The sequence below is a fragment of the Coptis chinensis genome, chromosome 5, assembly GCF_015680905.1.
Source record: "Coptis chinensis isolate HL-2020 chromosome 5, ASM1568090v1, whole genome shotgun sequence".
In the NCBI taxonomy this organism is placed as follows: Eukaryota; Viridiplantae; Streptophyta; class Magnoliopsida; order Ranunculales; family Ranunculaceae; genus Coptis; species Coptis chinensis.
Window position 1 is genome coordinate 88462972 of NC_141460.1, and position 14455 is coordinate 88477426.

Consider the following 14455-nt stretch of genomic DNA (forward strand, 5'->3'; position numbering starts at 1 on the left):
AATCTCCATCTTTTGCACCTTACTTGCTGACGTGCTCCAATTTTCCATCACGTGAAAGAATTTTTATAGTTTGATAGCTAAAAAACTCTATTAGATTTAAGTTCACGTCTATCGATCGCCTGAAAATTGAGTAGGGTCAAAACCTAAACTTACTATTGATGACTATTTTTTATGCTCTTCACAGATTGCTAGCTCTTTGTATCATGCATGTATTGGAGGGAACTAATGAAAATAGTGTTGATCCTGCTGGACTAAATAATCCCATTGCCTTGCTACAATTCAATTTAGGAGACTATTATTTTGTATTTGACTTTTGTTTGAGCAATAGGCTTAAATCATATTTTGGATAATATATTGTACGGTGAAGTGTATTTTTTTGTACAATGAAGTGTATTGAGAATATATTGTATACAGTGAAGTGTACTTTAAACTCGAGGATTGTTAATGATTAGCTCAATTTTTTTCTTTTCATGCTTATGTAGTTCTTATTATTATAAAAAATTTAGGTCGTCTTTGTTGATTATAATCTTGGAGTTACCAAATCTTTGGATTGATGAGGATATGAGGTCACGTCCATTGGGTTTAGAACTCAATCTACAAAAGTAGTTTTGTTACATTTCTAAAATGTTGTGATAGCTCGATTCGTAACACTTTTAAAATATAGCACATTTTGTGACATTCTCAAAATGTTACTTAATGTACATATATTCGTAACATTTTATAAATGTTACAACTTTTGTAACAGGGGTTTTTACAACATTTGATGAAATATCTGTTGGAGTGTACAATACAGTGTATCATTACTTGAGAATTATAAGAATAAAATATGAGGATATATCTGCATGGTACTATGGTAAGGTATCAAGTTAAGAATAGAATGTAGAAATATATTCAGGATATCTCCAGATTATTGAATACATCCACATAGTAGAATTTCAAATTAGTATATTTGATATGATCACTACAACAGAAGGGGTCTGTTGCAAAGCACTCTTTTGCCATGCCTAAAATTTGTTGTAAAAAGTCATCTTTTACAACACCATTTGGTGTTGCTAAAGGTCATCCATCTTAATAGAATTTTCGGTTTGGGAAATACCTAGAGCGACGTCTTTTGGTGTTGCAAAAGTGTTAACTTAAATTTTAAAGATAATTAAATTAAAAATATTTGTTGCTGGCAACGAGTGTGTTGCTAGCTATTTGCGATCGGGTCGCGGTATTGACACCCTACTTTATGGGATTGGCACCCCTTTGACCAATTCCAAGGTATTGTCACCCCTCCATTAATCACATAAAAAAAACACTCACGGCAAGAAGTTGCCGCGAGATCGCACAATCCACGATATCGGGTTGCCGCGAGATCCCATATCCCACGGAAGGTTGTTGTCGTGGGTCCTTTTTTGTTTTAAAAGTTTTTTAATAGCCACCGTAAAAAAAATTAGTTGTCGCGAGATGGTTGTGTTCACTAAAATGGAGTTTTGTTTATGTTAATTATCAAAACTCCTTCATTAATTTGATCACAAGTTTTTCTTATAGCATATGAAAATATTTGCCGTGAGATAGCAAAATTATGTCTCGATTGTACATTTTTTTTTTCATGGTTTTGGTGTTGTTCTTGGAGTGTATAAAGAAGCTCTAAAGAAGAAAATGAGGTATCCATATGTCGTGTGTGTTCAATACTCAAAATTTGAAGTGAAAAAAAAAAACAAAAAACACAAAAAAATCATCCACAACAACTCCCTGCCGTAGGATATGGGATCTCGCGGCAACCCGATGTCGTGGATTGTGTGATCTCACGGCAATTGCCTACCGTGGGATATGGGATCTCGCGACAATCCGATACCGTGGAACTATTAGGCATGTGGAGTGTAAAATGACATATAAGGAATAACCATTATTATTCTACTTTTTGTCAAAAGGTGCCAATCCCATAAATTGTATATCTCAACCAAAACTTTTTTCTTCCATTCTCTCGTCCTCTTTCTCTCCACATCTTGAAATCTTGCCTCTCCTCATATTGCTTCACCCCTTCAAAGAGCTCGTAAATGGAGCTTTCATACATAATATCTAATTTAGATTAACTAACTTTCACATACACCATCATATCTACCTTCCATTAGATTCTACTCATTTTTCTGTACGTTTTCATATTCATTTCACTTAATTTCATCTTCATTTCATTTTTAAAAGTTCAAATTTTAATCTTTACTTGTTTTATTTCAGGTTTTAAGAGTTGGGCTTACTTGATTTGTGCTAATTAGAGTGAGAAGTGCATGGTAAGTGGCGTGTTTTGTTTTGCAGATTTGTTGTTTTGTTTACTATTTCATGTTGATTGAATTGTTTGGGTACTTGAGAGTATTTGAACTTTGTTTAAGTTTTTTATTAATTGGGTGTGTTAAGCTTGAGTTTCTATCGTTTTTGTTGTGATTCAGTAAAGATTTCATGTTAGATGAACTGAAACATTGAATTTTTATTCATTATGTCAATTAATTGTTCCAATCTACTGAAACTTTTACATAATTGAATTGGAAGATTGGTTTTCTTTTTACTATTTCTTTACAAGTTTTAAGGTTATGAAGTGTATGTTTTAGAAATGGGGTTTTGAAGTTATGCAATATACGAACCATGTCATAGTATTCTTTAATAGACAAGTGAAAACCTTATATGTCATCATTTATTTTGGCCAATTTTTTTGTGATTGCTCGGACTTTGAAAAAAAAAGTTTAAGCTTTTAACTTTTTTCATGTATTCTTTTGATTTTCTTTAGCCTCTATTTTCTAAAATTAAAATTGAACTATAGTGCTTGGTGTTGTTACTGTATTTATATGGTTATTATGAAGTGTAGTTGATAATTGATTACTGTAGAAATGATTCGATGCAAGCGAATGCAACTCTTTCAGAGTGAAGTTTTTTATTATTGAAACTGAATTGGATTTACAATGATTACAAGATTTCAGAACATAATATATTTGTATCTGTATGTATTCATTTTTTGTGGATCTTGATCCTTATGGTTCACCTTCTGTGTTCTTGGACTCTGCAATGCAATCTGTTGCCGATGGAGGTATATTGATGTCCACAACCACTAATTTGTTGCTTACACTATGATTGCCTTGGAATAAACTAAATTGTTTGATTGCTTTAAAACCATACTTAGATACAAAGAAGTGCTTGTTAACTTGTTGCGAGTATTCCGTATAATATGATTGCTTATTGTGCTCATTGTTTTCTATCTTTTAGCCATACCGTTTAAATAAAATTGTTTTTTCCCTTATCTTATTTTTCTTATTGGAACTTGCTAATTTAGTTGGAGGAGATATATACGTTATCTAGTGCTGAATTAGAAAGTTTTAGACCAAAGGTCGGGATGATCCTTGCAAATACCACATCCATTGGTTTCTTCAAGTCATTGATTTGATTCCCAAGCAAGGGAACGAGGGAAGTCAAGGGATATAGATCATTTTATGGAAGAGTTGAAGCATAAGCAAAAGCTGAGGGAGAGACGCAATCATGAGCATGACCAATGGCGTGAGGGTAACCATGTTGAAAATTTTGTAGTAAGTATCTAATTTTAATCTAGTCTTACTAGGACAACTAGTTAACTTGGACAAATTTAACATTCTTATTGCTAGGCTTCAAGGATCCTCTACTATTTATATTTGCACTGTTATTATTGTTTCTTTATAATTTGAGAAACATTATATAATTCTATAATGTTTATCTATACAAATGCAAGGTTTGAGAAACTTCTACCCATAGATTGTGAAGAAGGCCTGTTTTCTTTGGTCAAGTTCTTTCTAATTTGAAAAAAATATATGGTTGCAGTTCTCTTTCATAGTCCATCTATGATACTTCTTATTGTGTAAGCAAGATATGTACATAGTATTGTAGCGTCTAATATATATTTCCATTACTTTAGTTGTCAGATATGCCGCCTCATTGTGATTTGTTAGGTTATGTGAATGAATATTTTCCCGAGCAAGTATTTTAGGAGAAAAAAATGTTTATGTTTCTGGTATTATTAGTAGTTGATCCATGACTATGTAGTTGATTAGACAGGAACAATCTTGTATTTCACTACATACAATTTTCTCAATACTTCATGTATAGTGTAGTGGATGCTCTAATAATAGAATTTTTATTAATTTTTTCTCAGGGGTTGTTGTTTATGAGTATGAGTTGAAGATAGGATGGGGTAGTAAGTCAGTCTCCCTTCCTGGGCAAGCTCTACCTGCTCCCCCACCTGGACAAATTGTCATCAGAAGTAAAGAGGTCTGTCTCAACATCTTTTCTCAAACCTTTCTTCTTTTATTGGTAGGTGTGAATATCCTTTGCTTGTCTAGATTGTGTTCTATATTATGAGGAATATTCTTATAGTAATATTCTAGTTAAGTATTGTGGCCTCCTTTTGTACTCTTTTCGTGAATAAGTTTAGATAGTTTTGCCTAAAGGAATTGGATGTTATGAATGACAGGGTGCGACTGTTATCTTGTCTGGTCCTATGTTGGTCCTCCAGTAACTTCTGTGACGAATCAGGGTTTTGATTGAACTGGTTGGTATTCTTAAATCTTATGTTTGTTGTTAGTGTCATATGGGTATGAACTATGAAGTAAAGTCTAGGGACTATGAATTGAAATGGATCTTGTCTTTGTTTATGGTTCAGTGTAAAATTCAGAAAGTTTCGAACAAGCTAACTTTTCATGACACTGCTAACTAAGGTTCGCACCCCTCGTCCCCTCACAATTCTTTGAAGTCATTAGTTAAACACTCAGGCTAGATGTTTGTTCTAACTTTTAGTGATGTTTAACATTACCATATATATATGTACGTCAAGTGTAAATAACTTATACATGGTTAAGGGATTTGTATGTCTTGGGTGTGTGACACTAGTTTAAGTATCCTCTATGTGCCTGAATTGTTCCATATCATGTTAGTCAAATAAACCTACAATGTTTCATTTCAGATCTAAGCAATACTCATGTGCTTTAGTACTTTGAGCAAGTAATAATACTTTCTTATCTCTTTTACTTTATGAGTTGTATTTTTTAACAAATTTCTATTATTTGCTTTGCTAAGTAGCTAGTTTTACCATCTTAGCATCATTATTTCGGATAAGTTTATTTATGCTCTCTTTAATTTGGTGTACTAGATTGATCGATTGTTGAATTGTTGGTAGATTAATGAAGAATACTTGAGTGGATGTTTTTCATATCGCAAACTGTGGACCTTTGTGACTTTTTCCAAATTTTTATTTTGAAGAACTTGTCTACAATTTAGTAGATTTTTCTTTGTCAAGGTTATGTCGATGTAGTGGAAAAAAGAGTTGTATGGATGCTTGAAATATTTTTTGTAATAGTAATATTGATTAATGAAATTTGTTTTTTCATGATTCATTGTCAATTTATTCTTATATGTATCGTTACCAATTGATATTGAATTGGGCAGAACTTTGTAAATTAAAAAGAATCAAAATAATTAACCAAATACAGATGCCATACCCTCAAACTCCATTATGTGTGATGCAAAAGGCGCTGCAAATAAGGGCAGTGGCTTGGAATGCAATCCAAGTTGTTAGTCAGCTAGAGGTGTAGCTAAAGATCAACCTTTTGCAATGCATTCAATGTTGGTAAAAGTGCTGCATTTGCAACGCCAATCGCTGCAAAAAATTTAAAATTCTTATTTTCCCTTTATTTGTTCAAAAAAAGAATAGCGACACTGAAAAAACAATAGCAACACAGATTGGAAATAGAACATATTGGCACTGCAGATTGGCAGATTTGCGACGCCCTGTTTGGTGATGCATTTGACCAGTTGTCATGCACTTTTTAGCACGCCTTTGCAACACCATAACGTGCGTCGCAAATGACCTTTTGCAACTTAACACACTTTGATATGTTTAGCGACGCCTTATGGCGTTGCCGCTGAACCCTTCTGTTGTAGTGGATTTATTTTCATGTTAATGTGATGTAATCTTTTTATTTAAACGAACTCATAATGAGTTGATCAATAAAACAAGAATTATGAAACATATTTTACTTCCTCTTGATCTTGTTCTTCTTCTTGATCATCATAACTAAATAGTCTATTCCATGTATCTCTATTTTCTAGTGTTACATACAAAAGGCCTTTTGTAACATTTCAAAAGTGTTACAATAGTTCATTTACGTTGTAGTAACATCAAACTTCCAAAATTATGTACATCAACTAAAATGAAAAATGGCTAGTCTATTAAGGACTCAAGGAGTTATTACATCTTAATATGTAGGGGTGGAATTTGAGCCAAATAGCTCAGGCTCAGTTCGGGCTTTTTGAATTGGCTCGTTTAAACTCAGCTCAAGCTCATTCATTTAACTAAATGAGCCAAGCTTGAGCCTATATTATAGCTCACTTAATAAACGAGCAGGATGAAGCTCAGCTCCATAGCTCAAATACCATTATCACAGTGTAAAAGAGCCAAGTTATTCGGGCTAGTTCATATAATATATAAGCCAAGCTTGAGCCCATATTAAAACTTGTTTAAATAAACGAGTTGAGCTGAGCTCGGTTTAATTAGCTCGAATTCCACCCCTATTAATATGCGCAATATGTTCAATGAAATTGATGACCTACCCTTACATCTCCCATTGCTCTTGATCAGTTGTTCCAGCTCTTACAAGTTATAACACCAAACTTTTCATGGCAGGATGCAAAGTAAGGAAGTCTTAAGCTACCTAATATAATTTGAAATTTGCATAAGGGGATTTTGGCATCTTATTAAACAAGTATGCAAACCGTGCTACGCATCGAGATTTTTTTTTTTTTCTTAAGTCTTGAAACCCGTCATTCAATAATTAGCATGGTTTTTTTGGATTTTAATTGTAATTACATAGGAAAGGCACATCTAATTTAATATAAGGGATAATTATGCTATTTAAATGATATTAGGGAGTTTTTTTCTAAATTATTAATAAAAGAGGGCTTGTTCTAAATTCAGAGAGAAAAATAGAGAATAATTATATAATTTAAGTTATATTAGGGGGATTCTTCTAAATTATTAATAAAAAAAAAAGGTCTAATTTTTGAGAAAAAAATATTTATAAATTGAGCAAATAGAGAGATTTCAATTTGCCAACTGGATAATGGAGAGTGGGTTCCTCAAAACCCGGCCTATTCTAGTGTAGAGATTGTTTAGAAGACTTTGATCTTCTGGCTCTATATCAATTTAATATTAGTGTTATGTATACAGTGTGATGCTCCGTATGACATAGAATATAGTTCCCAAAACTGTGAACTGATCTTTCTTAAAGCCTTAAAAGGTCACTAACGAGAAATCCCAATGATCAATGAACTTGTCAAAGATGAAATGATTGAATGAAGACAAAATTTTAATCACATGTATAAAGAAGTGGGGAACCACTTAGCAATGGATTACTTAAGTATTACTTAAGTAACGCAAGTCAAAAATCCCAGCTCGTTCGTTCTACTTTTCAATCCATCCATCAAGCTCGTAAAAGTGATAAATAGTACTAGGCCAAAAATCACAGTACACATTCATGATTATGAATTTGTCTTCCATCATCTCATAGTACACTTCGATGCAAACTAGAAAACTCCGTGAAATATTATATAAACTCAACTCGGTAGTTATAGACTTATAGCTCATTGATTCAACTTGTAAAATACTAAAATGTACACATGATTCAGTTCAACTGCTGATTTCACTTACAAACCATTATTTAGAAATTCAGTCACATACAGTAGTAGTCTCAATTTTATTTACAAGAGCATGTCTTGGACAAATATATATATGTATGTTTGAAAATGATGGATAACTTTGAATTTTCAAACCTTTCATCACATAGTTCAGTTCAAATTAACCGTGATTCTTGACTCCGTTGAGTCTATTTTCGCTGCAAAACTGCTACATCTGGTTCATTCCATTGTGAGATATTTTTAATGTTTTTGGTGTGTCTCCTGATAAATTCGAAGATACTGATTTGGAGATTCTTTCTTATTTTGTTAGGCTTAAATAGCCAAGAATACAATAATATGTTCCCTGATTTTAGGAGATTTTCTTTCTAACTTTGTTACATCCCATAATTACAAGAGTCCTAACATATCACCACTAACCGTATGACTCAAGCTATATTGCAACACTCCTCCTAAGTTGAGCATATATGTTACTCATGCCAACTTGTCAACACATTTATGGAATGTCTGACTAGAAACAGCTTTGGTAAGCACATATGCCAATTGATTTTGAGACCGAACATAAGAAAGTTCTATTACCTTAGCCTCGAGTTTCTCTTTGATAAAGTGTCTATCAATCTCAACGTGTTTTGTCCGATCATGTTGCACCGGATTGTGAGCAATGTCGCAAGCTGCCTTATTATCACAATATAACTTCATTGGATGCATATGTTTCACACGCAACTCATGCAATAATCTTCTAAGCCACAATACCTCACATATTCCATTTGCCATTCCCCGAAACTCAGCCTCGGCACTTGATCTTGCAACTACAGCTTGTTTCTTACTCCGCCATGTCACCAAGTTACCGGTTAAGTATCCTGATGTAGATTTTCGATCATCAACCGATCTCGCCCAATCTGCGACGATATATCCTTCAATATTAATTCCATTGCTCTGTCCAACTAGAATTCCCTTTTCGGGAGAGGACTTTAAGTAACGTAAGATACGAATAACAGCATCCATGTGTTCTTGACTTGGGGAATGCATGAATTGGCTTATAACACTCAGAGCAAATGCCAAATCTAACCGTGTATCGAGCAAGATACATTAACCGGCCCACTAACCTTTGGTACTGTTCTTTGTTCGTAGGGACTTGATTTGGATAGTTTCCCAACTTCACATTTTCAGCCATAGGAGCAGATACTGGACGACACGTTGACATACCCGTTTCTTTTAACAAATCCAAAGTGTATTTTCATTGAGTCAAGAGCATACCTTTCTTTGATCGCAACACCTCTATCCCTAAGAAATATTTTAATGGACCAAGGCTTTTCATATCGAACTCTCGAGCAAGATAGTTTTGTAGTTCCTTTTGTTCATCCATATCATCTCCAGTGACTACCACATCATCAACATAGATGATAAGTACAGTAATCTTTCCTTTCTTGTGCTTTAGGAAAAGCATATGGTCGGAGTTACATTGCCAATACCCGAATGCCTTCATTGAGCTTGTAAATCTGCCAAACCACGCCCTGGGCGACTGCTTTAGGCCATACAAGGATTTCCGCAATCTACAGACTTGTTTGCTTCCTGTAAGTGATATATTACATCTTGGGGGCAATGCCATGTATACCTCTTCTTTGAGAGTTCCGTGTAGGAATGCGTTTTTTACATCAAATTGATGTAACGGCCAATCAAAGGTCACAACCAAAGATAGCAATACCCGTACCGTATTCATCTTGGCGACAGGAGAAAAAGTTTATGTATAGTCAACACTGTAGGATTGACTGTGTCCTTTAGCAACAAGTCTCGCTTTGTACCATTCGATAGCTCCATCTGCCTTGTATTTAACTGTGAATACCCACTTGCATCCAACTGGTTTCTTTTCATAAGGTAAGTCAACCACATCCCATGTTTCATTCTTTTGGAGGGATCTCATCTCTTCATTCATTGCCTCCTTCCATTGTGTATCCCGTAAAGCGTCCTGCACACTATTAGGAATAAACACAACAGATAATTGATTCACAAATACCTCACATTCTTTTGACAAATTATGGTAAGATAGAAAGTTATTCATTGGGTATTTGGGTTTGGATTTAAGAATAGGTTCATAAGTCTGTTTAGGTATACCTCTAGTTACCCGATTGGGTAGAAGTTTTCTATTGTGGTCAGATATTACCTGAGGTTCTATGCTGGATGCAGACTCTTGAAACAATTGGTTATCTGATACTTTAGCCATGGGAGGTGTGGTTGGATTATCTTGAGTTCCAAGAGTTTCATCATTCATTTCAGGAGAGCCACCACTTGCATCTGTTTTGATTTCATCCCCTCGAGTTTCGTTCGACCCCTCCAGTGTCACAATTCCATGATTTTCCTCAACCACTGCATTATCTCTTGATTCCACCACTAATCCGTGTATCATTGAGCTCCGTAACATTTTCATGAGACAGCTAAATATTTTTCATAATCTCCTCATAAGGCCCTGTATCACCTAATTTCTCCTCCTGAAATGTAGACTCAAATCTAGAGTAATACATTTCCTCTTCATGAAATCGAACATCATGAGTAATATAGATTTTCTGAGATGGTGGATGGTAACAACGGTACCCCTTCTAATGTAAAGCATAACCAACAAATAGACATCAAGAGCACGGGGTTCCAATTTATATCTTAAATGTGTAGGTAGATGAACATAGGCTATGCATCCAAATATTTTAGGAGGTAAATTTGAAACAGTAGGTGAGTTTATGGCTTGTTGAAGGACCTGAAGTGGTGTCTAAAATTTAAGTGAGCTTGAGGGAACCCTATTAATAAGATAGGCTACTGATGTCAGTGCCTCACCCCAAAACCGGGTGGGCATATTTGCACCAAATAATGATGCACCAACCACCTCAAGGAGATGACGGTTCTTACGCTCGGTGACCCCATTTTGTTGAGGAGAATATCGACACGTTGTCTGATGAACAATTCCATGGGTACTCAAATAAGTAGCCACATCGTTGTTCACAAATTCCCACCATTGTCACTCCGAAGAACTTGTATATGAGAATGATATTGTGTCATGACCATCCTGTGGAATTGCTTGAATAAAGAACTTACTTCATGTTTATGTGTCATTAAACACACCCAAGTCATGCAGGTATGATCATCAATAAAAGATATGAACCATCGAGCATTACTGAGATAGGGGTGCTTCGGGACCCCACACATCGGAGTGAATGACCATAAAAGGTACTTGATTTTTATTCATACTTATTGGGAAAGGAATATGGTGGCTCTTAGCCAATTCACAAACATCACATTTAAAATCTGAGACAGATAACTGAGAAAACAAATGTAGAAACAATTTCTTCAAGTACCCAAAAGACGCATGACCTAAGCGTTTGTGCCACAACCAAATTTCTTATTTCGGGTGATTAGTAGAGCTTTCACTTGAAAATACTTGAGCCAACTTTGTTGAACTTGTCGGTGCCAACTCAAGATATATAATACAGCTTCCCTTGTCTAGTACCATAACCAATTGTCATCCGAGTCTTGATATCCTTAAAAACACAATGGTTAGGCCAAAAATCACAAGACATTGTAAGGTACGAGTAATTTGAGAAATGGATAATAAATTATGGTTAAGAAATGGGACGACAAGAACTGAATCCAAGTTTAAAGTCTTTGAAAGAGTTAGTGAACATTCTCCTACTACATGAGAGGAAGTACCAATAGCTGTAAACACAGTAGGACATGTAGATGGTATCATAGATCGAGTGAGGCAAGGTGTTGTCAAAAATCATGTGATCGGTACATCCTGAATCAATTATCCATGCGTCATTACTAATAGGTGAAGAAGCAATTAGTGCCTTACCTTCATTACCTGACTTGGCGATTAAAGGCGAGGCACAAGCTTCATCAACGGGTTATGTTCTGAGTTTGCCATGGCAATGAGAACCAAGATTATGTTTGCCATTCGCTTCACGTGGTGCTTTGTTCGGATCCCACCGGTCACGGGAACCCAATCGATTCAGAACATCGCGTCTCTTTGTATGTCCGGTTCCACCACGGTGAGTACAAGACCTCTCGGATCGATTACCTCCCGTTCATAGCTCAGATATTTTTTTTCGGCGGAAGGATTGGATGATTAAATTACACGGTCTATGGTTGAAATTAAACAAACTTCCCGTTACGTGGTTTAAATTGTCGAGCAACCATATAGCGAAAGGTTGATAAGATTAGAATCATCATTTTGAGTAGTGCGTTGATTTGCATCACGTCGTACATATGCATAAGTAGCCTCCAAGTCTAACAAATGATCTTTTTTCAAGAATTTCTCCACACAAATGTTCAAACTTCGGGATCAAGGCCACGTAAAATATATGTACACGCATAACCTTTCCAGCGATTTACGATCTTTGGATCACATCTTCGGGATCCTTCATGGTGATTTTGTCACGGTGATTGAGTTCTTGAAATATTTCGATAAGTTCACCATAATAAATTGAAAGTGAACGGCCCGAAATGTTTTGGTAGAGAACGCCGTTGGTTTAATGCAAATACACGTGATTCGGCAAACCCATCATAAAATGCTTTGGCAAGTCGTTCCAAATTTGACGTGCGGTCTGCGCAACCGTGAGGTAGCGTTTCATGATTCGAGAGACGTTGAAGTTAACCTTCGATTCTCGAACCATTTTGTGTAAGAGGGTTCGATTTACCGGGTGAGGTGTTTGGCCTAGAATATAATCAAGTTTTTCATGTCCAGCGATATGCATCTCCATAAGCTGAGACCACACATCATAATTTGTTTCATTCAGACTCACACCTGCATTGAAAACCGAATTTTCTGATTGTATATGTATGACTGGGGTTTGAGTGGTTTGAATAGAGATTTCAGGATTGGAAGCAGTGCCGGCTTGTCCTTTATGTAAAAAAAGCAACCGCCTAAGGCCTCACTTTGAAAAAGGCCTCGTAAATTGCCTGATTTGTTGGGAAATCCCAAAGTTTACCTTAAAAATAGGTTTTAATTTCGATTATATCATAAAACCCAAAATCTATATCTTAATATTAAAGCTCCCGCAAGGGGTATTTTTCGAGCTCTATTAAAATTCCACGTCATCTCCTATTAAAACGAGAATTTCTCTCCTATTTGAAAAACGGGAATTTCTCTTCTATTATAACGAGAATTCTTCTCATATTAAAACAAATTCTAACACTTTTAATTAAAGCGGGAATCCTTCTCTTATTAAAATGAGAATTCCTCCCCTATTGAAAATTAAGCGAAAATCTAGCGTATCTAATTAAAACGGGAATCATTCTCCTATTAAAACATAATCTCTCTCCCAATTGAAAAAACGGGTTTTTAAAACTTAATTTAAAACAATTTGTTATAAAATTAAAAATAGTTAGCACTAAAACAAGTCCCAATTTTTTAAAAAATATAAATGTTTTCAAAAAGATTCCACAAGCTCTATTAAAATTCCACGCCATCTCCTATTAAAACGAGAATTTCTCCTATTTGAAAACGAGAATCTTTTTTTTATAAACGGGAATTATTCTCCTATTATAACGAGAATTTCTTTCCTATTAAAACAAATTCTAGCACTTCTAATTAAACCTAATCATTCTCCTATTAAAATGGGAATTCCTCCACCATTGAAAAGGGAAAATCTAGCATATCTAATTAAAATTTGAATTATTTTTTTATTAAAACAAAGATCTCTCTCCCAATTGAAAAAAACGGTTTTTTAAAATTTAATTAAAACAATTTGTTGGAAAATTAAAACGAGTTAGCGACTAAAACCGTAGTCCCAATTTTCTAAAAAAAATCTAAATGTTTTCAAAAGAGCCCGTGCGTATGCACGGGCATACAAGCTAGTAAATTTCTAAAACTAAGACTCTAAACATGTAAATCCCTTCCTTAAAAATAGGCCTCCACACAGAATACGTGGGAAAGCAAACTTTCGAAAATAGGCCTCAATTCTTAGTTTCTTACTGCTTATATACTAATTTTTTTTATTAAATTTTTTAGAAGAAAGGCCTCCATATATGAAATCCGCCTTAGGCCACACTTTGGGTTGAGCCGGCCCTGATTGGAAGTCTTTTTTTTCTTTTCTTTTTTTAATTTTTTTTTTTTTTTTTTTTTTAATGACTTAGCTCCGATACCATGATAAATTCGAAGATACAAATTTGGAGATTCTTTCTTACTTTCTCATTTACAAACGTTATACTTAAATAACCAAGAATATAATAATATGTTCCCTGATTCCAGGAGATTTTCTTTCTAACTTTGTTACATCCCATAATTACAGGAATCCTAACATATCACCACTAACCGGAGGACTCAAGCTATATCGCAACATCCCGTGTCGAATGTGGTAATAGACCAGCATAGCAAGTGCGCAGCAAAACTGGACTCCCTTTGTTCAGAAATGCCAACACTATTGTCATCGTTGTGTATACAATTCAAAAGTTTGCAAATCCTCCGTCCTCCTCTACTCTCTGAGTTATAAGATCACATAAAGCTCGCATTCTGATGGGAAATCATTGATCAGATGGTCCCTCTGTACATTGTGACACAAGGAGCCCACTTCACGTGTGTCACTGATGTTTGACTTTGGACACTGTATCAGAAAAATGTACAATAATCGACTGTGTTTTTACGTTCAAGACAATAAATCACTTCTCGTAGTTTTTGGAAACATTCACTGCATGGCAAATTTTGCAGCAATTTAAATTTTAAACGCAGTCATTTTGGTCCCACCCTAACAGCACTCTCAACTTTTTCTATGATTTTCTGAATGTG

The 14455-nt window shown here is 35.0% G+C and overlaps 1 long non-coding RNA gene across 1 annotated transcript; it reads left to right on the forward strand.

Moving 5' to 3' along the window:
* The first annotated feature begins 1938 nt into the window (after positions 1–1938).
* LOC147499808 (uncharacterized) lies at positions 1939–5137 on the forward strand. Its single transcript, XR_015194548.1, has 5 exons — positions 1939–2134; positions 2221–2273; positions 3305–3554; positions 4154–4269; positions 4472–5137. It is a non-coding gene; the product is annotated as an uncharacterized LOC147499808 (long non-coding RNA).
* Positions 5138–14455: the final 9318 nt, after the last annotated feature.